Here is a 7,126-nt window from a genome sequence, read left to right as displayed (position 1 = left end):
ACCGTTTCACATTCTCTCACTTTGGCAGCCTCTCAACAACAACAACACCTTATATCATTCTTAGCCTCTCTGTTATTGATTTAGCATTTACATAATTGCAGAAACACTTCAAAGGTTGTTTCTTTACAATGGGATACAACAGATTTGCGCTGTGATGTGCGTGAGCTCCGGCCCCGGCTGTGATTCACTACATGGCCCCATATGTTCCAGCTCTTCTGGTTGTGTCCGTTGGGGTGACATGACAGCTGCTGATGTACCACACACACACACAGGCATGAGCGGTCAGATCTCCTCCGCTTGGCTGCCTCCACAAACTCTCCTCACATCCTTTATTTACCGCCTCAGCTTCACCGCAGTCAGCAGACACCCGGCTCTACATACCTGACAGCGCTGACACTGGAGCAATGTACCGCCAGACGGCCATTTTGGAGTCTTGCGAGCAGCTGTGAGGCGTCTTCTAAAACGCCTCCTCGATTGGAAGATTTTTGGGTGGAAAGTAGGAACAGTTGGGATGAAATGTTTGGGCATGAATTAGAGAAACAGTGGTCGGGGTCCTGGATGGCAGAAGAAGACACACACACACCCGCTATGGGCCATTTTGGTCGCTTCTGCTACCACAGACAGTGTCAGAAATTTAGGACCAAAATCACACAAATTGACTGCTGCTCCTATACACAGACACACACACACCACACACACACACAGGCTACAGATGGATGCTAGGTTGTAAGTTCTGCCTGCACTGTTTCTTCCCCCGCTTGCCATCGTGTCACAACACAACCGACATTCATCTGACATGAATCACACTCCACATCTTACAGTCTGACAATTTATAACAAAAGGTTTTATTGTTCCCATGGTGCTCAGCGTGACATACACTGAACATGCAAGATCACTGTTATCACGCTGTGTCACCCCGAGCTTTGAGCTATTTTGTAGCATTTGGAAGTGTCGTGTTGGCTTTAAAGCAAGTGGCAAAGTGCTCAGACGCAGAGACTCATACTGCCATCTCTGTAACTCTTTGTCCCCGCTGATCTGTGCTGTTATCTCCTCCTCTTGGCTCCCTATTAGCTCCGCCGACGTCAAGTGGTTTTCACCCTTTTTATCCGAAAAGAACCTGTTATTCGTCCTTTAAATGGCAGAGATCAATGCCACGCCACCGTTTTAACAACAAAAACTGTCTACTGATGTTATTTTTGTACAACTTTTTCGCCATTGCTCTATGTTGTTTTTATACAAAGATCTGTCGTTTTGTTGTAGGATGTTTGACTCGTTTTTGCTTTTTGTTGTTTCGCCGCCTCTCGCCGTGAGAACATGACATCATTATGCGTTTGTTTCTTAAGGGATTAGTCTTTGCAATGTTCCTCTGCAAGGTGCAAAACGCCTCTCTGTCTTAACGTCGCTACAGGCAGTTAAAGCAATTAAGTCTGAATTGACAGAGCGACAGGTTTGACACATAGAGTCAGCGAGGAGGATGCTCTCCACGCTGCTCGTCATGAGTCGATGGAAGACTTGTTTTAATCCAATTGGGATCCAAACTGCCAGTGTGTGTAGAAAACATCTAACTGATCATCAGCCCGACACTGTATAACAGAACTCATCTCACTGTATCAACCCTAATCTCGGATGTAAATATATCTCATTTTACAACTAATGTCATTGTACTATTTCTGCACCTCTGCCAAAATGAATTACATTTGCATCGACAGTTTTATTCACTGGCGTTTTGCAATTTTCCTAACAATCTGTGTTCTTTGGATTGTGCGCATTTGTAAAAGTCACTTTCTCATCTGCTGGTGTAACCTTTGCCCTCTATGTTATCCATCTCTCCCCCCCCCCTCTTCCCCCTGCTTCTATTTGTACTTCCAAAGTTGAGGAGCAGTGTATATTCATTGTAAATTGTGTTTTCTGTTTTTTGTTCGTAGGGGTTTTCCTATTTTATTTGGATGCATTTGTATTTTGTAGTAGAAAAAGACACGTTTTCAGGTTGTTTTTGTCTTGGAAGGAAATGAAAGAATTCCCTCTCATTCATAGACGCACTCGCAGACAGGAAAGGAGGAGGCTGCACATACTGTATATTAATTGGGTTTTGACTGCTGTGAAGAATTTCAAGAGACACAGAAATTGCTTTTGTTTCTTTATTTTTTGTCACCTATGAGACATTATTGCTATAATCTCCTCCCTGGAATACCTGAGCAGTGAGGAAAACACGTACGCTCGACAAAATGGTGGGTTTGATGTTGTGTTCTTCTGCCCGGCACCGTCTGATACTGCCGGCCTTGTCCTGTGGAGTTCTCTGCTACGTGTGAACGCACTCTAAATGTCTACACTCGTCATTTCTCTAAAACAGCTATTTTTTAAATAAAGGAAAAGAGTGTCACAAAATCCTCCTCCCCTACATTCATTGCCTTTCATGTTTGATAATGTGATGCTTTCCATGTTTTTTTTCTCCTTTCCTGTGTCACTGTGCATTATAAACACGGTGTTTATTTAAAAAGAGTTTGAAGCCTGAACAGCTTGAGAGAACGTTTGGGGTTTGGAAGAGGAGATTTATTTGGCGAGGGAGAGCGTAGTGTAGTGTAGAGGTGTCACAGCAGATTCCATGGTGTGTAAATGAATGGAAGAGGATGGCATCACCCTTAAAATGGCTCCATTATTCAAAATAACAAAACAGGAAGGAATTACATCAGGAAGGAAGTACAAACGGTTGAACAGGGAGTCAAACGGGAGATGATGAAAGTGGGAACAGTCGCCGGTTTCTGGAGCGAGCAGCAAAGTATTTTTCTACTGGGCTTTATCTCTTGATTCACCTCATTTTAATTCCCCACCTGTGTGATCGTGAGTGGACTTTCTTGTACCATTTAATCCTGGCTTTTGTTTGACATCCCTGTTCCTTCTATGCAAAAAAAATTGACCTATTTTAGCCTTTGTACAGATTATTTTGTATGAGTAACATGTACTGAAATAAAATGACTGGAATCAACCCATAACACATTTTTTTCTTGGTTATTATTACAGGGGTTGGAAGATTTTGACATTTCATTCTTCGCTCTCAGGCAAAATGTATCTCATCAACCCCAAAGGCTGTCATTCAAGTTGAGACACTTAGATGGAACTCTTCTCAATCTGTTCTCTGGTTTGATTGTCATTCTAAAAGGTGAGGCATATGTAAACTGCCTGCATGCAGGGGGGGGCTTATCATGGAAAAGTTTGGGAACCCCTAGACCTCTAGATCGCAAATGTTACTTTCAGAAGCTGATTGTCAATCCTGACTAAGAGGGCTTAACAAAGCAGCAGCCACGGTGGCGAGAGCTCAGTTCTGACCAGGGAGAGCTCGTCGATCGCTTATGCGCCTGATTCATCCACGTGGGTTGAGATTACCACAATTATGGACTTTTGTGTCCTCATACAGCACTGTACAGCCGTAATGGTGTCACCCTCTGAATAGAGTGCGTGCAACTCTCCCTCTAATTCCCTGTCTGAGTGGGACTATTAAGCAACCTGTGCTTTGCTGTGCCGACATCAGGACTGGCTGTTCTGTTCCTATGGAGGAGGAGCCGAAACAGTAAAAGAGTAAAGAGGAAGGAGGTGGATGCGGCGCTTTATGGCTGGAAGGAGGATGCAACCTTTGATGACGCTGCAACCCGCAGGCAGAGTTCCAGGCTGAACTGCACTCTCGCTTACAGATCCTCAAACAACCTCGGCCTCCCAATGCAGCTCCAGATGGGAAAAAGGTTGTGTCTCCTCTTCACGTGCATGCCAGACTTAAGAGCTCCAGCCAAGAGAAGAGATGCAGCCGAACATGGTTGAGCTGTTGAGTCTCCAAAGAAAGATGCATGATTAGGATGCACTACTGGGATTGCAAACATTTGCTCAGGTGGCCATGCGTTCGCCTCTACTAGATTCCGTTCTCATGTTTTCCCTGCTGCCTCATGAGCTTCTCAGCCAGAGTGCGTAATTAACCCTACTGAGAGCAGCACAAGGTTGCTGTGTGAGCGTAAGTGGAGAGTATGTGAAGCATGGTGCCCTTGAGTGCAGTTGATTATTTGCAATGGTTTAATAAGGTGTAGAGTATTTGGCTGCCATGTTCCTAGTAAAGATGAAACAGTGGAGCAGCAACCTTATGTACTGTATGTTGCTTTAAGGGGGCTGCTCGTCTGTTTCTCATTGTTGGCTTCTTCTATCTGCAGTGAAATGTGCCTCTGAGCAAATCTTGGCTCTTCAGACTTCACCCGTCTGCCACTTTGATCCATTGGCAACCTGAAGGAGCCTTTTAGGGCCTTTTCAGGTGCAGCTTTCTAAAACTCATTAATGCTGCAGCCACCTGGTCATCTCCTTTCACATTCATGAGGTTCTCTAAGTTGGATGTTCCTGCCCAAAGTCTCATTCAAGCTGTTCTAATCGCAGGCCCCTGAGTGAGTCTCATCTCTCCTCTGGTGAGGCTGGTAATCAGTCTTTGAGATAAGCTTCCCTGGCAAGACAGAACTCTTCATATCCAACAGTGAGGCGCTGAAATGAATGCTAAGACAGATCTCAGAGTGGCATGAATAAGCAACCTAATCCAACCATGCTGGGGTTGTTGTTTCCAAACTTCAGTCTGAACAGACGTGTTAAATGTATTGGCGTGTCATTGCTTATCCCTGTGAAATAGATTGGGTTTTGTACGAGGGACTATTTGTGTGGTTTATTATCCAGGGAGAGAAATGTTGCAGCGCCTTTTGAAAAACAACACAAAATAATATTGGTTGCATAATGGAGGCGGCCAAACTGTTGTCAGAAGACTAAAGTCAGGGTGCTCTGCAGTCTTATTAAGTCTTGATGTGCCTCTGATAGACAAAGACACTGTCGGGCCTGAGGGACGTTATAGCCGCCGGTCACTCCACAGGAGACACTTGATCTAATGAAAGAACATTTCTGGGATTAAGTATTCACATGCAGTCTACTGCCAAGGACAGTTCAGAACTCATTTATGAATTTTGAGCAACTCAGAAAGTTGAGAGCCTGAAGTGACTCTTGAGTGTTTAGCTGAATTATGATACATTTACATCAGCTTTACCTTATAGGAACTAGGTGGACAGGCGGACCGCGATCCGGGTCCGTACCCAGAAGCCGGACCTACGGCCAAAACAGAAGGCAGTGATTTTACAGACGGGACTTCTCTATTGCGACCGGCGCCGCGTTTACAGTCTTTACGGTAACGGTTTAGCAAAGACATTTCCGGGTATGCGCAGAAAAGGTGCGCAGTAAAGACTTTTGGATCTGCTTGCTGTGCTTAGGATGAGTGAGCAATAGTCATTTCCGGTATGCGCAGTAAAGGTGCACAGTAGAATTTCTTTTTATTATAGGCGATGTATATGATGTTAACATCATATATAACATCTACTACTACTACTACTACTTCTTACTATTTCTGATTGTTCTGTTAACAATTAGTTGTGTACTTTATTGATCCCATACTTGGAAATTGTTCAACACACCGAACTTAGACGCAATTTATTTACTTAGTTTATCGTTTGCAACCAAATGTTATTGCACTTTTGTTCATATTGCAGTGCTTTTGAAATAAAAATGCTCAATACACTACTTTTGAATTCATTCTTGCCATAATTTATAGTCATGCTTTGTTTATCTTTTGCAGAGTTGGGAAAAAGGATTATTGTGATGTTTGTGCTTCTGTAGCCCAACTGTATTAATTGAAACTTTAAGTAAATGAAATACTGAGCATATTTTTAATAAGGCCATTACAGAAGCATGAGACCCAACAATATGGCATGGATCAATAGTATTATATCAACCACCATTATCTGAGCAACTTACAAAAGCTACTATGGTGACAATGAGCACACAAGTAAAATATTGTAGCGTGTTTGGGGATAATGGTTCGTTGTGGACTTCATATAATCCCTTGAGGCGATGTTTGGTGTGCTGTGTTTACTGTTTTATCGTTACTGTGATTGGTTTCTTTAATTGTTTCTTAGTAGTAGTAGTAGTAACTGTTAGTCACATGTACGTTTTCTTTAATTTTATGTTATTTACATTTAGATTTAGGTACATTTGAATAGCGAGTGGCACCATCAGTTAAAGTGTTTGTTCAATGAAAGACTATATGTTTGCCTTCGTGAGCAGAGGGGAAGTCCCTTTACTTCAGTAAATATTGATGCTGAATGTGCCTCCACCTCCATGGGTAAGCAACAACACTGCTGCTCTAGACTTATTGTTCCGAGGACGTTGCACTCAGCAAGAAACAAAGAAGAATTCCACTTCTTGTTTCAACAATTTGCCATCTTCCCAATGGTTTAAAACAAGCTGTAATGCGAGAATAAACGTTTCTCTGTGTGTGCGGTGTAAGTGTGCAGTATTACACTTACAGTAATGAATTAAAGTGGCATGTACTGCACTGTTACACAACAAACATTCAAACCACTAAAAGTTTAAACAATAAGTTTATAATTGTGGACTAAACACATTTGTTAAGTACAAGTACAACAACATACAAGTATGAGGAAAATAAAACAGTTCAAATATAAAAAGGCTTAATATGACCTCGCAGTCATCCCAAAAAACTAAGGACTGTGCTTGTATGTAACACCCAGTGCATGTTTCAATCCCCTGTTCTGAATAGCTGCAATTTCTAAGCTCAAATTGCTCAGTTTACATGTCGCTCTGAGCAAAAGGTCTGTAAATGTTGTCTCTCCATGAGTCATTTTTGAAATGCACTTGGCAGATGCTTCATGGTGTTGAATGTGCATATAGAAGGCCTGGGGGTCTCTAGACCTGCTGGCCAGGCCGTCTTTGTTGGCTTCCTTTCTGCCTGTAGGGGAAGAAGGTGGTGGTGTGGAGCTCTCCTTCATTACACACAGCCTCAGCAAAATGGAAAATTCAAGCTTTTGCTCACTTTATTTTATTTAAGTTTCAGTTTATTTTAAGTTAAGCATTAAATTTATTTGAACATTCACAATTTTCAAATTGTATTTATTTATGTTATACTTTCCCCTGTTATAGGATGAACGCCTCTGTGCTGTAAAGTGTATTACCTCACCAGCCTTCCACTTACTTTGATAGATGATCATCATCATAGACTGATGCCTTTGCTGTTGGATGCAGAAGCGATTTTGTCTGAAAATCT

Source organism: Genypterus blacodes, unplaced genomic scaffold (genome assembly GCF_046128005.1).
Source record: "Genypterus blacodes isolate CSIRO-AG114 ecotype Tasmania unplaced genomic scaffold, CSIRO-AGI_Gbla_v1 ptg000015l_1, whole genome shotgun sequence".
Classification (NCBI taxonomy): Eukaryota; Metazoa; Chordata; class Actinopteri; order Ophidiiformes; family Ophidiidae; genus Genypterus; species Genypterus blacodes.
The sequence above is the reverse complement of the archived record's forward strand: the minus strand, read 5'-3'. Positions refer to the sequence as shown.